Below are 19211 nucleotides of genomic sequence, written 5' to 3' on the forward strand. Positions count from 1 at the left end.
GCGGGCAAGAGCCCTGCTGGGCGCGGGCGCAGGCGCCGGGGAGGAGGAGGCTCCGGAAACCTCCTAGGGCTCTCCTCCCTGGGCTCCTCGCTCCACCTGCTGCCTGAAAGGAACGTGGGCCCGGGGAGGAGACGGGTGAGCCCGGCCGGCTGCCTTCCAGGCTCATAGGAGGCCAGGCTTGAGCTGCCTGCCCACGAAGCCAAAATCGCAGGCCTGCCGGCTCGCCCCCATTGTCCACAGAGGGTTGACCTGATGGCCCGAATTCTTGCCGGCCGCCAGCTCCACCCAAATGGACCCGACGCCGGATCACGCTCCCCAGCCCAAGCCACAGAGGAAGGCTTAATACTCGGCACCCCAACCTAGGGGAGAGGCTTCACACTCCGCCGGCGCAGGGTGACCTTTGGGACTTCCCTGGACACCATCCTCCCACCGCCCACAGCCAGACCCCCCAAGCCCTCACTCGAGCCCACACCTCCGACAGGAAGGAGCAGGAGGACCACTCCGCCCAGGGGCACCACCACTCCAAGTCAGCTTCACTTGCTTTCTCTTCTACCCCTTTCCTCCCAAGTTATGCGCGCCTCACGGGAGCCGGCCCTGGGAAGACGCAGGCACGGCACTCTGACTGGCGCAAGCCAAACGCCCACACCGAGAGTTTAGCACGGGCTCTTGAGGCACTGGAGGAACCCCATGCAGACGCACTGACGGAGCTAAGCTTTACGGCCAAGGGCCCTACCTGTGCAGAAAGCCAACTTGCTTGTGAAAAAGACTCCTCTTTCGGCTCCCCTTCCAAACTTCCAAATGCCTCCAAATGGGAAAACACACACACTGAAACACCCAAAAGGGCCCAACGCTGGGGCCAGGTGAAAAAGAAAAGCAAGGAAAAGATTTCTAAATGGCCACCCTGCCAGAGTCGTACAGCTCCGCAAGTGAAACCTGTGGGAGAGACATTACACAGAAAAGGGGACTGGAAAGCTGCCCAAATTGAGATGCTGTGGAAAGCTACAGCCCCATCGCTACTCCTACTTTGCACACTTCTTGCAACAGTTGATGAACGGCCAGGTGCTTTTCGCATCCAAGCCCACACCAGGGGAAGACGTTGAGTCCTGGCTCCATGGGCAGCTTGGGACTCCTCCACTTGGGGAGGCTGGGCGGGCCCGGACTGTGGCCCTGCCCCAAGGCCTGCTGCCACTCAGCCTCCTCCTGCCAAAGCCCCGCCCACACGCCCCCGCCACCCCGCCCACACTCCCCCTTCAGCCCCGCCCACCCGCCCCTTCAGCCCCGCCCACACGCCCCCCTCAGGACCCCTTTGTTCCACGCCCCGGACCCCCCCGCCGACCTCTCACGTCTCTTTCCCCGAGGCCCTGCCACTTGTGCCTCTTCGCCCCCACCCCAAGGCCCCCCCGCCTGCCTCTCAGCCGGTTTCACCCCCAGCCAGTCCCCCCACGGCCCCCAGGGGCCGGATGGAGCTTGGGAAAGGGCGAAGTGAGGATGGGGCCTTGCGGGGGAGAGGACGAGTGGGAGCAGGGCCTCTGGGTGGAGCACGGGCCAGGTGCCTCCCCGGGCCCCTTATACCCACCGCCCCTGCCTGGCTCCCGGCCTCCCCGGCTCTAACCACTAGACCCAGCGGCACTGGGACAATTTGTGTAGTGGGAGGTGCTGAGAGCCAGTGAACAAAACTGTAAACCCTGCACAGGATGGAAACCACTTCAAGCCAGGGGGTGCACAAGACTGGCCCCCACTCCCTTCCCAGAGCCAGCGGTGGGACCCGGATACCCTGGCTCCCAACCCCCACTCTAACCACTAGCCTGCACTGCCCTGCCACAGCTGGGGAGAAGAACCAGGAGTCCTGACTCCCAGCCCGGCCGTGGGTGGAGCAGGACGTACTGGCCATGGGCTCAGCTGGGCATCGCTTACCATCAGGCTGGATGTTATCCCAGTGCAGGTTGAGCTCACTAGAAGGCATTTTTCTCCATCCCTCAGAACATTTATTGGCTCTTTGGTCATCAGACTCCTGAACTGTAGCTGGATGTGGCTCTTGTTCTTCTGCACAACATAGCTCCTGGAGAAGAGGGATCTTCAAATGTACATTCCTATGATACCTTTGTTTAATTGATGAAAACATAAACTAGACAGTTAGAGGATTGGAACTGATTTCAGCTGATGGACAGATTTGCTAGGTTTTTGTGCATTTGGACAGTGAAATGTTGAGTGTTTACATTCATATCAAGCACCCCCGTATAGTGGAGCTCCTGAACATAATGAAGAATGGAAATGAAAATGTTTTCCTTTTTTTTAAAAAAAAGAAAGAAGGTTATAAGAGAACACTGGGGCTTGAATCAAGGATCACTTGATCTACCATCAAGCACTGTACCACTAAGCTATACCCCCATGACCATGGACTCATGATCTCCAAGACTTTGAAGGACAGACCCTGCTTCCTCGAGCTCCTTTGCCATTCCCAGACCAGAAGTGGTTTTAAAAATGGGGTTTGATTAAACTTCTTAAATGTGGCAAACACCACAGCTTGCACACCCACCGATATAGCTTCTCCCACTGACATAGCTGCCACCTCTTGGGGAAGTGGATTAACTGCACCCACATGAAAACTCTCTCCCCTCAGCATAGAGCAGTGGTTCTCAAGCTGTGGGTCAGGACCCCAAAGTGGGTCATAACCCTGTTTTAATGGGGTCACCAAGGCTGGCATTAGACTTGTTGGTGCCTGGGGCTGAAGCCAAAAGTCTGAGCTCCACCACCCAGGGCTGAATCCCTCAAGCTCTGGTTTTGCCCTCCCCCAACTGGATAAGAGGGCACAGTGTGAAATGTTTGGGGACCACTGTTTTAGGATGACGTTCTCAATCACTTCTATGAAGTCCAATGAAAGCTATTCCTCACCCATCTACCCCTCCATCAGGACCGACTAGGTATGTTCTGCTGCCCTTCACTCATGCAGGAAGGATAATAACATTTCATTCCACTCAATCCTAAAGTGATTTGTAACCCGCCACCAGCCAAAACTGGTCATTCTGGGAAAGCGGCCCCATCATGCTGCATAGCTAGGCAGAGTAGGTGTGTCTGTGCAAACACCGTCTGTTCCTGAAGTCTTTCCCCCAGCTCCTCACTAGATGTGAAGGGGGAGCTCATTCAGCCTCTGCTTCCGCTTAGTATTTAAAAACTCCTTATTGTCCCTATCTCTGCTGACATTAGATTTCTCCTCCTGTCTTTTCCTTGATAGTTCTGATGAGGTGGCTGAGTGGTTAAGGTGATGGACTGCTAGACCATTGTGGTCTGCATGTGTGGGTACAAATCGCATCCTCATCGGATGCATTTAGTCATTACTCCTCCTTTGTAGACAACCATGTCCCCGTTTGGTATGATGTTGCTTCTTGCAAACAAAAACCTTCTCAGAAACTCAGAACTCTCTTGCTTTAAATAAAATGTCTAAATCCCAGATTTCTTAAAAAAAGAAAAATTCTTTAGTCCTGTATTTCTTAATTTATATCTCAAAAGGTAACATCCTCGTCATCTCCTCCAAACACCCTGGGACCAGCCCAAATTATTAAAATACCCTCAACCCGAGCAAGGCCAGAGCAGTGACCCAGAGCTAGTGTCTAGGCCAAGCTGTTCTGAAGGAGGCAACTCAAACATTTTCTCCCTGCTTCCCTTGGCAAGGTCTGACTGGGAAAAAAAAATTCCCCAAACTGAAAAACCAATACTAATCTGTTTGGGGACTTTGGTTTGAAAGTATTATTGTTATTATTCTCTTCTGAATCAGTTCAGTTGAGTCTTTGTCCTCCAGGTGTGTTTCCAGCTAAAACCACATTGAGGGTACTGGACCACTGACCTATCAGCTCTTAACACCCAAACTTTCAGTAACTCTATTATCAGTGCCTGCGAGTGTAATTTAAACCATAGGTTCATCTAGCTCTGAATCTTGTCTTCTGACAGTAGCCAATACCAGGTGCTCCAAAAGCCACTCCTCAAGGTACCACCGGGAGTTGAACCCAGGATCTCTTGTTTACAAAACAGGTGCTTTAACCAGCCAAGCCATGGTAACTACTGTTGCTTAAAGCAGCGTGTTTGCTCACACCTGACTCTCTGCCAATCCCCACTGGGCCCTTACAAGTGTTGCTCGTGTTTGGCTTCTGTAAAGCAGAGGAGCAGGTGAAGTTTTGCTCCCAAGGTGTGTGTGTGATTCTTTGGACAGGTCTACACTAGGAAATTAGGTTGGTGTAATTACATTACTTAGGCTGGCAATGCAGTTCTATCAACCTAATCCTGGTGTAGATAGCAGCTCAGCTGTCAGAACTTTCTGGAGCTATGAAAGGAGAGAGGTCCGGCCTCTGTAGCAGGAATGCAGGGCAGGCGAGTTCATGGTGGGATACTGGTGGAGACCAGTTATGGTGATATAATGACCAGCAGCATTTACACTGACAATTTGGCACAAAGCTCTAGGCCTCTTGTCGAGGTGGTTTTATTTTGTCACCAGACCTGGCATTGCAGTGTGTGCACCAGCCAAAAGCTGCTGACCGAGGGAGCGTTGTGTGTTTTTCACACACCTGAGCAATATAATGATGCTGAAATAACTTTGTAGTGCAGACCTGGCCAAAGATTCTCTCTCTCTCTCTCTCTCACTCACACACACACACACACACACACACACACACACACACACACACACACTGCTTGCAAGGAAAACCTCACCTGCTCCTCTGCTTTGCAGAATCCAACACAAGCAAAGCTTGTCAGGCCCCAGTGGGGATGGCAGGGAGTCAGGTGTGGGCAGAGAGTGTCCCTGAGCCACAAGCAGGCACCATGGCTTAGCTGGCTAAAGCACCTGTCTTGTAAACAAGAGATCCTGGGTTCAACTCCAAATAGTGCCTTGTTGAATATCTCTTGGAGCACCTGGTATTGGCAGCTGTCAGAGAACTAAATGGGAATTTGGTCCAGCCCAATATGGTTGTTTCAATTACACTCACAGGCACTGATAATGGAATTACTGAGAGTTAAGAGCTGATAGGTCAGTGGTCCAGCCTGTCACAGCTGACCCCCCTCCCTCTGGGACAGGGGCAGGTCTGGGCTCTCACACTAAATGCTCATTGTGGCTGCCAGAACCTGTGGGCGGCTCATTTAGTTTGCACTGAGGGTTGAGTCCTGCTTCATGCACCATGTGTGAGAATGAAAATCCTAAACCGCCCTTTGAAATAACAGATGCAGCAGGACGTGTTATTGTCCCTGCCCCAAAGCAGACAGACCAATGGAGAAATGCTGTCAAGTCCAGGGTAATACTCCACTGCCAGTTTATCTTTTTTGCTTGCTAAACTCCCTTCCAACCTTGAGGGCTCCCAGAGCCCAATATTGAGCTTGAGCTGAGATGTCTACAGTGCAAATTTACCACCCCATGGCCCTAGCCTGGGAGCCTGCACTGGCACGGGGCAGCCATGGGTGTTTCATTGCAGTATGGACATAACCCCAGCCCACTCAGCTTTGGAACCCCTGTCCCCTGCCTAGCAAGTGCTATTGAACTGAGGGTGAGTCCCTCAGTCGGGGTCTGCCAAGCACAGTTGTGCTGCCCTTGGTTCACACAACAAGGATAACAACCCTTTATTTCTCCTGCCCCTGTAACATGGAGACTGGGAATCCAACACCAGCCACAAGTGATCATTTCGGCAAGCAACCCAACCTATTTCCAACATACTGTAAAATCCACATGCAGACTCATACATGAAACCTTGCAAGAAAATCTTCCTGAGGGGGTCTGAAGCACCTGCTGCTGGAGGGAAGGAGGGAGCTGTGGGTTGGGATTGAGGAGCAGCGTGAGGAGGGGGGGCCTGTGGGTTGGGATTGAGGGGCACTGGGAATAGGAGGGGGCCTGTGGGTTGGGATTGAGGGGCACTGGGAATGGGGGGGCCTGTGGGTTGGGACAGAGGAGAAGGGTGAAGAGGAGCAGGCTCTGGTTGGGAGTGAGGAGCAGTGAGCATAGGAGGGACTGAGTGTTGGGTCTGAGGGGCACTGGGAAAAGAGGGGACATGGGTTTGGGCTGAAGAGCATCTTCATTTGGGGATCCAGCAGGACAGGGGAAGGCAGCAGGTGATTCTAATTCCTTAGGGATATTCTGTGTGTTTGTGTGTGTCTGTGTGTGTGTGCAAGGGAGGAACATGCTCTATGTCCAGAGGCCTTTATTCCTCCAGGCTGCAAGGACAGAGGGGCTGTCAGGAAGTTGCCCCTTCAAACCCACACACAAAAAGGCCCTTCTGAGGAAAGGGAAAATCCTGAAGAGAAAAAGTAACATCAAAGAGGACATGGGAAAGACAGTGTAAGATCTTGCTGAGTAGTTTATCACCTGACCAGGGACTTGAACCCTGGACCTTCAGATTAAAAGGCTGATGCTCTACCAACTCAAAGCAGCAAAGAGTCCTGTGGCACCTTATAAACTAACAGAGGTTTTGAAGTATGAGCTTTCCTGGGTGAATACCCACTTCAGCTAGCCAGGCTCATGAAGAAAAAGAGCAAGTTGGTGCAGAGGAGAAACTAGTAAAGAAAACAAGAGCGGGAAACAATATGGGAAACCTGCTGCTCTCTCTGGCCCGGTCAACACTGTGAGTTTATATCGAATTTAGCAGCGTTAAAGGGCATTAACCCTGCACCCGTCCACACAACGAAGCCCTTTATATCGATATAAAGGGCTCTTAATACCAATATCTGTACTCCTCCCCGACGAGGGGAGTAGCACTGAAATCGGTATTGCCATGTCGGATTAGGGTTAGTGTGGCCGCAATTCGATGGTATTGGCCTCCAGGCGCCATCCCACAGTGCACCATTGTGACTGCTCTGGACAGCAATCTGAACTTGGATGCACTGTAAAATTGGAATAATCCCGTAGTGTAGACATACCCTGTGATTAACAACATTGGTGGCTAATTGAAAGGCTGATGGTTGAAACCCAAGTGAAGATGGAGGTGGTTTTTTTTAGTCATGAGGGTTTGTTTTAGTGATGAGAATCCAGTACATTTTAACAGGAAGAAAAATCTCTTCAACGCTGGTCTAACCTCATTGGGCAAGCATAAGTGACACTTTTGCCAGATGCATTGGTGGTATAGTGGTGCGCATAGCTACCTTCTAAGCTAATTGACCTGGGTTCAATTCCCAGCTAATGCAATGATGTGATGTTTTCTCTGCTGGGAAATGATTTAATTTCAGTCACATTGTATCAGTTTATCAATGGAATGAGAGAATCCATGTGCTGCAGGTCATTCAACACACAATGGAGGAAGAAAGGGGCAGGACTATACAATGAGCTGTTGGAGTTATCCTGATATTACAATGTTTGGTTTATTTTTTAAAAAACTTCCTTTACTTCCATCTCCCTTTTAGACTCAGAGGCTTTAAGGTTAGAAGGGACCAGTGTGATCATCTAGTCCGACCTGCTGCACCTTGCAGGCCAAAAGACCCCACCCACCCACTCCTGTAATAGACCCGGGAGGGAAGGCAGCTCTGTGCACTGCCCCTACCCCAGGCAGCACATGGAGGCCCTCTGCTCCCCTCCCCCAATGGGTGTGCAGAGATGTGCCAGCAGCACTGAGGTGGCTCCCTGCCCACTCTGCCTCCGTCCCTCCGTGCCACTCTCAGAAATGGCCGGCATGTCCCAGCATCCCCTGGGGTGGACGGAGTGTCTCCATTCACTGCCCCTGCCCTGAGTACCAACTCCGCAGCTCCCATTGGCCAGGAACTGCAGCCAATGGGAGCTCTGGGGGCGGTGCCTGCAGGCAGCGGCGCACGGAGACTCCCTGGCCCCGCCCACCTAGGAGCTGCTGACACAGGGTTGTGTGTACGGGTCAATTTGGGAGCTGCAGTGCCTGGGGTAAGTGCCACCCCTCCTGCACCCCAACCCCCTCCCCCAGCGCAGAGCCCGCACCCCGCACCCAAATTTCCTCCCAGAGCTTTGCTTGTCTTCCTTTCACCCAGAACCATCGTCCTTCTCCTGGGCTGCAAGTAGCCATCCCTGGGAAGCCAAGAGGCAGGCACAGGATTCTACCTCCCAGCAGCCAACCGCACTTCCCCAGGCTTTGCAGAACGAATGGTGGCGCTCTACTAACCCCACTTAGCCGCACTAAGGTGCTTAGCTTCTGCCCTGCCTTCCTCAGCTCGACTTTCCTCTTTTTTCCCATTCCTGCCTCACTCCCTCCTTTGGCAAGTCACACAATGGAAGCCAGCAGCAAGAGCCGGCCACCATAGGCCAACCTCCAAGGGCAGAGGAGACCAAGCCACAAGGCTTCAAAAGGTGACAGGCCAAGATCCTCTAGCTGTCCCCTGCTGATGCTAAGGCTTTTTCTCAGCTCATTTCACCACCCTCTGTCCTGCAGGGGTTGAGTTTATCGCAGGTGTTACCCAAAATTGGGCCAACTAGTAAGTGTAAGGAGGACAAATGACCCACCAGAGTTTGGCAGAAAGCAGCACATTTGTTATACTGACAGCTAAGCTCAAAATAAGCGGGGGCAGGGGGTGTCACACTGGCACTCGCATACTCACACTCCCAGGACGGGCACAGCACTGGAGATGTCAGGATTCTGCAAGGTAAGTGTCCCACAGCGCAGCTATGGACGGTGCGATGAAGGTAAGTCTTCCTGAGGCACAGTGAAATACAACGCTGTGAACCACTGGCCAGGCGGTCCGGGCGAAGGGCATTCACTGGAGGTACAAGCTTGTGAGTGCTCTCCTGAGCACAGGGTCCCTTCCCCTTTTAAGGGCCTGCACCTCATGGCCTGCGACCAGAGATGACTTGGTTGCATCTGGTTGGTCACACTCCACCTTGGGCAGTGTCCATGCTCTGGGTGTGTGAGTGCTGCCTAATTAGAGTCCCAGACACCTTGTCAACCTGGGAGCTCTTCTGCTCTTCAACCAGCCCATTCATCCCACAAGCATTCCAGGGGGGAACGGGAGGGGAAAAGCCACTTCACAGGCATTCAGAGAGGGAGCGGAGACAAAAGTGGGAGCAGGGGAAGTATAACAGACCTTTTGAGCAAAGAAATCACTGCTACTCCTACAACAGCAGGGACAGGCCAGTAGGAGCTGGGAAAGTTAAACCATCATGTTTCTGCCTGGTTTCAAGCTAGGGACCTTTTGCATGTTAGGCAAACATGATAACCACTACACTACAGAAACTCTGTTGTGGGGCTCTGCCCCTCCCTTCATAAGAACATAAGAATGGCCATACTGGGTCAGACCAAAGGTCCATCCAACCCCGCATCCTATCTGGCAACAGTGGCCAATGCCAGGTGCCCCAGAGGGACCGAACCTAACAGGTAATGACCAAATGATCTCTCTCCTGCCATCCATCTCCACCCTCTGACAAACAGAGGCTAGGGACACCATTCCTTACCCAGCCTGGCTAATAATCTCCATTAATTTATCTGCAAAAAGAACAGGAATACTTGTGGCACCTTAGAGACTAACAAATTTATTTGAGCATAAGCTTTCGTGGGCTAAAACCCACTTCATCGGATGCATGCAGTGGAAAATACAGCAGGAAGATACATATATATATATATATATATATATACAGAGAACACGAAAAAATGGGTGTTGCCGTACACACTATAATGAGAGAGGGCAGTTAAGGTGAGCTATTATCAGCAGGAGAAAAAAACCTTTTGTAGTGATAATCGGGACGGCCATTTCCAACGGTTGACAGGAAGGTGTGAGTAACAGTAGGGGGACAAATAAACACGGAGAAATAGTTTGACTTTGTGTAATGACCCATCCACTCCCAGTCTTTATTCAGGCCTAATTTAATGGTGTCCAGTTTGCAAATTAATTCCAATTCAGCATCTCTCGTGGGAGTCTGTTATTGAAGGTTTTTTGTTGTAATATTGCGAATTTAGGTCTGTTATCAAGTGACCAGGGAGATTGAAGTGTTCTCCAACTGGTTTTTGAATGTTATAATTCTTGATGTCTGATTTGTGTCCATTTATTCTTTTATGTAGAGACTGTCTGGTTTGGCCAATGTACATGGCAGAGGGGCATTGCTGGCACATGATGGCATATATCACATTGGTAGATGTGCAGGTGAACGAGCCTCTGATAGTGTGGCTGATGTGATTAGGTCCTATGATGGTGTCCCCTGAATAGATATGTGGACAGAGTTGGCAACGGGCTTTGTTGCAAGGATAGGTTCCTGGGTTAGTGTTTTTGTTGTGTGGTTGCTGGTAAGTATTTGCTTCAGGTTGGGGGCTGTCTGTAAGCAAGGACTGGCCTGTCTCCCAAGATCTGGGAGAGTGAGGGATTGTCCTTCAGGATAGGTAGTAGATCCTTGATGATGCGCTGAAGAGGTTTTAGTTGGGTGCTGAAGGTGACGGCTAGTGGGGTTCTGTTACTTTCTTTGTTGGGCCTGTCCTGTAGTAGGTGACTTCTGGATACTCTTCTGGCTCTGTCAATCTGTTTCTTCACTTCAGCAGGTGGGTATTGTAGTTAAGAACACTTGATAGAGATCTTGTAGGTGTTTGTCTCTGTTTGAGGGGTTGGAGTAAATGCGGTTGTATCTTAGAGCTTGGCTGTAGACAATGGATCGTGTGGAGTGGTCTGGATGGAAGCTGGAGGCATGTAGGTAAGTATAGCGGTCAGTAGGTTTCCAGTATAGGGTGGTGTTTATGTGACCATCGCTTACTAGCACTGTAGTGTCCAGGAAGTGGATCTCTGGTGTGGACTGGTCCAGGCTGAGGTTGATGGTGGGATGGAAATTGTTGAAATCATGGTGGAATTCCTCAAGGGCTTCTTTTCCATGGGTCCAGATGATGAAGATGTCATCAGTGTAGGGCAAGTAGAGTAGGGGCATTAGGGGACGAGAGCTGAGGAAGCGTTGTTCTAAGTGAGCCATAAAATGTTGGCATACTGTGGGGCCATGTGAGTACCCATAGCAGTGCCGCTGACTTGAAAGTATACATTGTCCCCAAATGTGAAATAGTTGTGGGTGAGGACAAAGTCACAAAGTTCAGCCACCAAGTTTGCCGTGACATTATTGGGGATACTGTTCCTGACGGCTTGTAGTCCATCTTTGTGTGGAATGTTGGTGTAGAGGGCTTCTCCCTCCATAGGGGCCAGGATGGTGTTTTCTGGAAGATCACCAATGGATTGTAGTTTCCTCAGGAAGTCAGTGGTGTCTCAAAGATAGCTGGGAGTGCTGGTAGAGTAGGGCCTGAGGAGGGAGTCTACATAGCCAAACAATCCTGCTGTCAGGGTGCCAATGCCTGAGATGATGGGGCATCCAGGATTTCCAGGTTTATGGATTTTGGGTAGCAGATAGAATAACCCTGGTCGAGGTTCTAGGGGTGTGTCTGTGCAGATTTGTTCCTGTGCTTTTTCAGGGAGTTTCTTGAGCAGATGGTGTCATTTCTTTTGGTAACTCTCAGTGGGATCAGAGGGTAATGGCTTGTAGAATGTGGTGTTTGAGAGGTGCCTAGGAACCTCTCGCTCATATTCCGACCTATTCATGATGACGACAGCACCTCCTTTGTCAGCCTTTTTTATTATGATGTCAGAGCTGTTTCTCAAATACATTTGTTAGTCTGTTAGGTGCCACAAGTACTCCTCATTCTTTTTGCTGATAAAGACTAACATGGCTTCCATTCTGAAACTTACTAATTTATCTAGTTCTCTTTTAAACCCCCTTATAGCACCAGCCTTCACAACCCCATCAGGTAAGGAGTTCCACATGTTGACTGTGTCTGTGTGAAGAAGAATTTCCTTGTATTTGTTTTAAACCTGCTGCCTATTAATTTCATTTGGTGGCCCCTAGATCTTATATTATGGGATCAAGTAAATAACTTTTCCTTATTCATTTTCTCCACACCACTCATGATTTTATAGACCTCTATCATATCCCCCCTTAGTCTTCTCTTTGCCAAGCTGAAAAGGTCTAGTCTCATTAATCTCTCCTCATATGGGACCCGTTCCAAACCCCTAACCATTTTAGTTGCCCTTCTCTGAACCTTTTCTAGTGCCAGTATATCTTTTTTGAAATGAGGAGACCACATCTATATGCAGTATTCAAGATGTGGGTCTACCATGGATTTATATAAAGGCAGTAAGATATTCTCTATCTTATTCTCCTTTTTTTAATGATTCCTAAAATCCTGTTTGCTTTTTTGACTGGCACTGCACACTGTGTGGTCGTCTTCAGAGAACTATCCATGATGACTCCAAGATCTCTTTCCTGATTAGTTGTAGCTAAATTAGCCCCCATCATATTGTATGTATAGTTGGGGTTATTTTTTCCAATGTGCATTACTTGACATTTATCCACATTGAATTTCATTTGCCATTTTGTTGCCCAATCACTTAGTTTTGTGAGATCTCTTTGAAGTTCTTCACAGTCTGCTTTGGTCTTAACTATCTTGAGCAGTTTAGTATCATCTGCAAACTTTGCCACCTCACTGTTTACCCCTTTCTCCAGATCATTTATGAATAAGTTGAATAGGATTGGTCCTAGGACTGACCATTGGGGAACACCACTAGTTACCCCTCTCCATTCTGAACACACAGATGGGCCAACCTGGAGAAAGTGGTGGCAGTCCCTCGATAGATCAGCTGGTAGAGCAAAGGACTGGAGCCGGCACTCAGGAAGTCATCCTTATGTCACCCTTCTGACTCCAGCTTGAGGCAGAGCTTCTTTTTCTTCCCCTTGCTGAGAAAGAGCAAGAGAAGAAAGGTCAGGTGGGCCAGCTCGGTGCACAAGTCCATGCTGTCTTTTCTTGCTTGGGAGCCCAAAATGAGGAACTCATGGTGGGTAAAGGCACTGCTGTGCTTCCAGAAAACATCCCACCACAGCACACAAAGGGACCAAAAGAGCATGCCAAAGCCTGGGATTGAACTAGGGAACTTCTAGCTCTCCAATGCTGAGCTACTTCATCATGTAAATGGCACTTTTTTGGTCTGCTGTTTCTCTGTCTGGGACGTTTTCGTCAGCCCTGGCACACAAAAAGGGCATCATTGCGAGCGCCCACAAAGGCGAGATGAATTTTTGCCTGCTTTGCTCAGCTTGACTTGCTTCCTCACCCCATTCCTGCCTTAGATCCTGGGTCACCTGGTGGCTGAAGATGGTCCATTGTCTCAAGCGGTGCCAGAGCCTGACACAGTGCCCCGGGCCGCCTTTGCTCTGCACATGCCGGCCATGCACATTTGAAAATACTTTAAAGCTCCTGTCAGTAAGTTCTGGGGACAGTTGCTCACCTTCAGAGGAAGCTCCTTAAAATTGGCCTGTCTCACCCAGTGGTACATTGACCTCTGTTCAGACTGAGCCAAAGGGGAGGGGGCGGGGCTCGCTGCTGTGGCCGCTGCTGCTGTGAGAGCGGCCGCTGTTGCGGATGAAGCCATCCTGCAAGCACTTTCCACCTAGCCACCCACTGAAAATCCTGTAGGATGTAAGGTGGGAATAGAAGAACACCGGGAGAGGAGGGGCTTCCTAATCTCCTCCCCCTTCTGCCACCATCAGCCATCCCATACCCGGTGCTGCACCCAGTGGGGTAAAAAGAAAATGTGGCCATATCGGAAGAGTCAGTTGCGTTCTTTGCGGTTGCCCCGCCAGTCCCCTCGGGCCTGACCTGCCCTCCAGCTCAGCCACTCACTGAAAATTGAAACACAAAACAGTAGAGCCGTAAAAGGCTTCAAGGCCCACCAGGCCCAACCCCCCTTCTCATACGGCAGAAAAGCCACATTTCACCTAACAAGGTAGGGACGTCCTATTGCCCCGCAAGAAGTGGAAGGCCATCGTGTTCGGTCTCAGCAGTACTCGTGGAGCAGGGGGAGATACCTGGCTGAGGAAATTCCCCACAGATGGATCTTGAGCATCACAACCTTGTAGGTAATGACAAGGTCCACTTACGGCACCGGCTGAGCCATTCCTCACAGGCCAGCAACCATTTCTCCCAGTTCGCGTTCCTCACCTCGTCCCCAACCGAACGCTAGAAGGCCCAGCCATCAACCTGCCCACTCTTGCAGCCCTTCTCTTCCGCCCTGACTGATGGGGGGAGTATTGAGCCTCCCTCCCTTAGACCCTTCAGCATCCCTGGGGAACACCAACGCCACCCAAGTGACTTTGGGCCAGTAGGTCAACCAATAGGGCTGCCTCCTAGGCCAGGCTGCAGCCCAGCTTCAGGACTCAGAGGAAATGCAGCTCGCATCCCTCCCTACAGGACTCCAGGCACGGCCAGGCTTCTGGATCAAATGTCCCCTCTTGTGCTCAAGTCACAACAAGCTAGTGGGCAAAAGACAGGCTTTCATGGCCTTTGAGAAAGCAAGATAGAGTCCCAGGCAGTACATGGCCCTTCCTAGTGAAAAGCCAAGTCCTGGGGGGGGGGGGGAGAAAGGTGATGTCAGATAACATCCTGGAGAGATGCCTTCTTTTGTTTTGAGGGGAACAGCTCTTTTTTCATCTGACCAGGGACTTGAACCCTGGACCCTCAAATTAAAAGTCTGATGCTCTACCAACTGAGCTAGCCAGGCTCACACATAAATTAAACAAATTTCATGCAGAAGAGAAACTAGTCATGTAAATGAAGGCCAGAAACAATACAGAAAACCTGCTACTGTCGCTCTCTTAGCAGTCCTAGCCCCAGCCTGCTCCTCCATCCGGCGCCCTGAGGCCTTATTCTTTTTTTCATTAACTATCAAATATAGGAGAAAACACAGTTATACAAAGCAAAACAAAATCACAAACAGAAATGTCATTGGAAATACAGAAATAAAAAAGGAAAATTCAATCCCCATCACTTTATCGTGTCGGGGCCATTCCTGCATTGAGAGCACCCGCTAAGGGCCCTGCGTGCTTACAAGAAACCTGGAGGAACTCATACCACAGCCTGAACATGAAACTCAACTGCTGCCAGGTGCTGCAGTAAAACCCTTTCCCTGCTGTGACGTTGCACTCCATAGGATTTTATGAAAATATGCTAATGAGTGTGAATATAATGTAACTGGACTATGCTTCATACAAAAGGTGTCTTGTAAGGTATCTTATTATCTACTGTGTGTGTTCATCCTATTTGTATGAACCGATCATTCCTGTATCTGAAACTAGAAATATGGACTATAACTCTGAGGTCCTGTTGTAATGATGCAAAGTGTGGGCCATTAATAGTGGTTTGGACTCTTGATGGCTCCCATTAACCAGGACAATAGACTGGAGATGGCTCCGTCCTGCACCATCCGTGAGTCAGGCCAGGAAGAATGAAGGCTTGGGGGGGGGTCTCACAGAACATGTGACCATGTCACCTGGTACAGGAATCCATCTTAAACCTGGGGCTTTTCCCCAGGAGAGAGACAAAAGATTCCTGCCTTGTACCAAAGCTGTATAAGGGGGTGGAACAGAAGAAAGGTGGCTGCAGTCATGAGACATCCCCTAGCTATCACTTGAGCTGGAACACGGACTATACCAGGTGAAAAGATTGGGCCCAGACTCCTGCCACCACTGCCAGCAGCACCAGGGGACTAAGGCACTTTCCTGCCCGCCCTCGCTCCATGTGGCACACCACTCCCGGAAACGGCTGGCACATCCCTGCAGCCCCTGGCGTGGGGTGGGGTCTCTACGCGCTGCTCCCTCCCTGAGTGCCAACTCTGTCAACTGTGGCAATGGGAGTTGCGGGGTTGGAGTCTGTGGGCAGCGGTGCGCAGAGACACCCGTGGCCCTCCCGGCAGGGGCTGCTGCCAGAGGGGATGGGGTGCGGGTTGCTTTTGGGAGATGCCTGAGGTAAATGCTGCACCCCTCACCATCTCCTGCACCCCCAACCCCCTGCCCCAACCCAGACCCCAAACCTGCACCCAAACATTCTCCAGGACCCTGCCCATTGCACACCCTCCTGCACCCCAACCCCCTGACTGAGCTCAGACCCTGCACCCAAACTCTCTCCCAGAGCCCAGCCCCTCTCCCTCCCTCACCCAAACTCCCCCCCCAGAGCCTTAGGCAAGTGTGTGTGGGGTGTGGGGCAGGACTTAGTCCCATTCTGGGCACCACCAAAAATTATACAAACCTGCCTCCCGTGTCCAGTCCAACCTTCTGCTTATGCACCTCAGCCCACACCCGTGCAGGGTTTGAAGCTTCCATTGCTTAAATTCCAGGACACTGAGGGATTTCAGCTCCCCTTTGCCCACAGGGAGCTTTCACCCCACTCCCAGCCAGGTTCTTGTCCATGGGATCACTGTAGGGGGCCTGGGTCCCGCTGGGTCTTTTCTCTCTCTGTGACAGGCCAGGGTGCAATACCTGGGGCATCTGAGCACCCAGGACCTTCTATGGGGCTGCCATTCCCCTTCCCCTTCTGTGGTCTCGTCTGTCATTGACTCCAGCCTTTTTTCTACCCATCGTCAGCACCATCCCAAGCCAGCTGCACTCGCCTCAAAAAGACAAAGAGTCCTGTGGCACCTTACAGAGTAACAGACATATTGGAGCATGAGCTTTCATGGGTGAATCCCCACTTTGTCAGATGAATGTCGTGGAAATTTCTAGGGGCAGGTATAAATATGCAGGCAAGAATCAGTCTAGAGATAACAACGTTAGTTCAAAGAAAGAACAGGAGTATTTGTGGCACCTTTAGAGACTTACAAATTTATTTGAGCATTAGTTCAATCAGGGAGGATGAGGGGTGAGGGGTGAGGATGAGGTGTGAACACCAAGGGAGGAGAAACTACTTTTGTAGTTGGCTAGCCAGTCACAGAATTCCCACTCCATTCATCTGACGAAGTGGGGAGTCACCCAGTGATGAGCTGCCAAAATGTTAACAACCGGTTCCCTCCCTCCCCCCCCGGGAGGGGGGTCGTGCCCCATCCAACCCCTCATGTTCCTTGACAGCCCCCCCGGACCTATGCCCTATCCACCCCCCTTCCCTGTCCGTCCCCTGCCACCCCATCCAATCCCTTCTCTCATTCCTGATGGCACCCAGGGACCCCTACCCCATCCAATCACCCCTTCTCACTGTCCCCTGACTGTCCCTGGAATCCCTACCTCTAACTGCCCCCCCACGGCCCCATCCAACCCCTGCTCCTTCCTGACTGCCCCTGGGGACCCTTGCCACCATTCAATCCCCCTGTTCCCTGCCCTTTGACTGCTCTGACACTAATCACCCCCTCCCAACTCCCCTGCCCTCTTCCCACACCGGCTCCCTGCTACCTTACCGTGCTGCCTGGAGCTGGGGGCCCAGCTGGCCTGGGGATGGGATCGGAGCCACCCAGCCGACGTCGGGGCCGGACTCCGGGCCAGCAACCCCGCCGCCCGGGGACTGGACCCCGGGGAGCGGACCCCGGGCCAGCAACCCCGCCGCCCGGGGACCGGACCCCGGGCCAGCAACCCCGCCGCCGGGGGAGCGGACCCGGCCAGCAACCCGCCGCTGTGGGAGCGGACCCGGGCCAGCAACCCCGCCGCTGTGGGAGCGGACCCCGGGCCAGCAACCCCGCCGCCGGGGGAGCGGACCCCGGGCCAGCAACCCCGCCGCCCGGGGTCCAGTCCCCGGGCCAGCAACCCTGCCGCCCGGGGACCGGACCCGGGAGCGGACCCTGGGCCAGCAAACCCGCCGCCGAGGAGCGGACCCGGGCCAGCCACCCCGCCGCTGTGGGAGCGGACCCCGGGCCAGCAACCCCGCCGCTGTGGGAGCGGACCCCGGGCCAGCAACCCCGCCGCCGGGGGAGCGGACCCCGGGCCAGCAACCCCGCCGCCCGGGGTCCAGTCCCGGGCCAGCAACCCTGCCGCCTGGGACCGGACCCGGGAGCGGACCCTGGGCCAGCAACCCCGCCGCCGTGGGAGCGGACCCCGGGCCAGCAACCCCGCCGCCCAGGGAGCGGACCCCGGGCCAGCAACCCCGCCGCTGGGCCCGGCCCGGCCCGGCCGCCGGGGACCGACCGGACCCCGGGCCAGCAACCCCGCCGCCCGGCCCGGCCACTGGGGACCGACCGGACCCGGGCCAGCAACCCCACCGCCGGGCCCGACGCGGTGACCGGACCCCGGGCCAGCAACCCGCCACCGGGTCCAGTCCCGGGTCAGCAACCCCGCCGCCCGGGACCGGACCCGGGAGCGGACCTGGGCCAGCAACCCCGCCGCCGAGGGAGCGGACCCGGGCCAGCAACCCGCCGCCCGGGAGCGGACCCGGGCCAGCAACCCCGCCGCGGGCCCGGCCCGGCCCTGCCGTCGGGACCGACGGACCCTGGGCCAGAAACTGCGCCGCCCGGCCCGGCCACTGGGGACCGACCGACCCCGGGCCAGCAACCCCACCGCCGGGCCCGGACGCCGGGGACCGGACCCCGGGCCAGCAACCCCGCCACCCGGGGAGCGGACCCCGGGCCAGCAACCCCGCCGCCGGGCCCGGCCCGGCCCTGCCGCCGGGGACCGACCGGACCCTGGGCCAGAAACTGCGCCGCCGGGCCCGGACACTGGGGACCGGATCCCGGGCCAGCAACCCTGCCGCCCGGCCCGGCCCCCGGGGGCCGAACAGGAGCCACACCGCGCTGCCCTGCCCAGCGAGGTCGCAGCTGGACCTGGGGGCCAGGAGCCACGCTGCGCCGCCCGGCCCCAGGGACCAAGGTCCGGCCCCGACCTCGCTGGGCAGCACGGCGCCTGGAGCCCTCCACCCGCTGGCGCCCCCGCCCCCGCTGAAACTTACCTGCTGGAAGCCTCTGCTTTCTTCTCAGCCCTCCCAGGCTTCCCGCGCAAACAGCTGATTGGCGGGAAGCTGGGGAGGGGAGGAGAAGCCGGAGGAGCTTCAGAAGAGGAGGCGGAGTGAGGTGAGCTGGGGCGGGGGAAGGGTAGGGAGCTACTAGAGCTTTAGTTAAATTTAAAAGCCCTTTTGGAACTAGTTGTTCCTCCAGGAACAACCGGTTCTAAAGGGGGCTTCTAAATTTAACAACCGGTTCGCGCGATCCAGTGCGAACCGGCTGCAGCTCACCCCTGGATTCACCCAAGAAAGCTTATGCCCCTGTACATCTGTTAGTCTGTAAGGTGCCACGGGACTTTGTCGCTTTTTACAGATCCAGACTAACACAGCTACCCCTGTGATACTCAAAAAGACAGTGTCCCCTGCTGGGTGTAAATCACTGACCTCCCTCCTCTCTGAGCACTGACTGCCCCTCTGTTTCCTGGCCTCTCAGTCTGAGCAGATGGGACCTTTCCCTCCAGTGCTGGAGGATTTGCCCTTCTCATCTACCCTTGTCCCAAGCAGCACAGCAGGTGGGAATCTTAAATG

At 53.5% G+C, this 19211-nt stretch overlaps 1 non-coding gene across 1 annotated transcript; it reads right to left on the reverse strand.

The window, feature by feature from the left end:
* Positions 1-14420: 14420 nt before the first annotated feature.
* Positions 14421-14493, reverse strand: TRNAK-UUU. The gene has a single exon. It is a non-coding gene; the product is annotated as a tRNA-Lys (tRNA).
* Positions 14494-19211: the final 4718 nt, after the last annotated feature.

This window comes from Mauremys reevesii, linkage group 12, assembly GCF_016161935.1.
Source record: "Mauremys reevesii isolate NIE-2019 linkage group 12, ASM1616193v1, whole genome shotgun sequence".
Taxonomy (NCBI): Eukaryota; Metazoa; Chordata; order Testudines; family Geoemydidae; genus Mauremys; species Mauremys reevesii.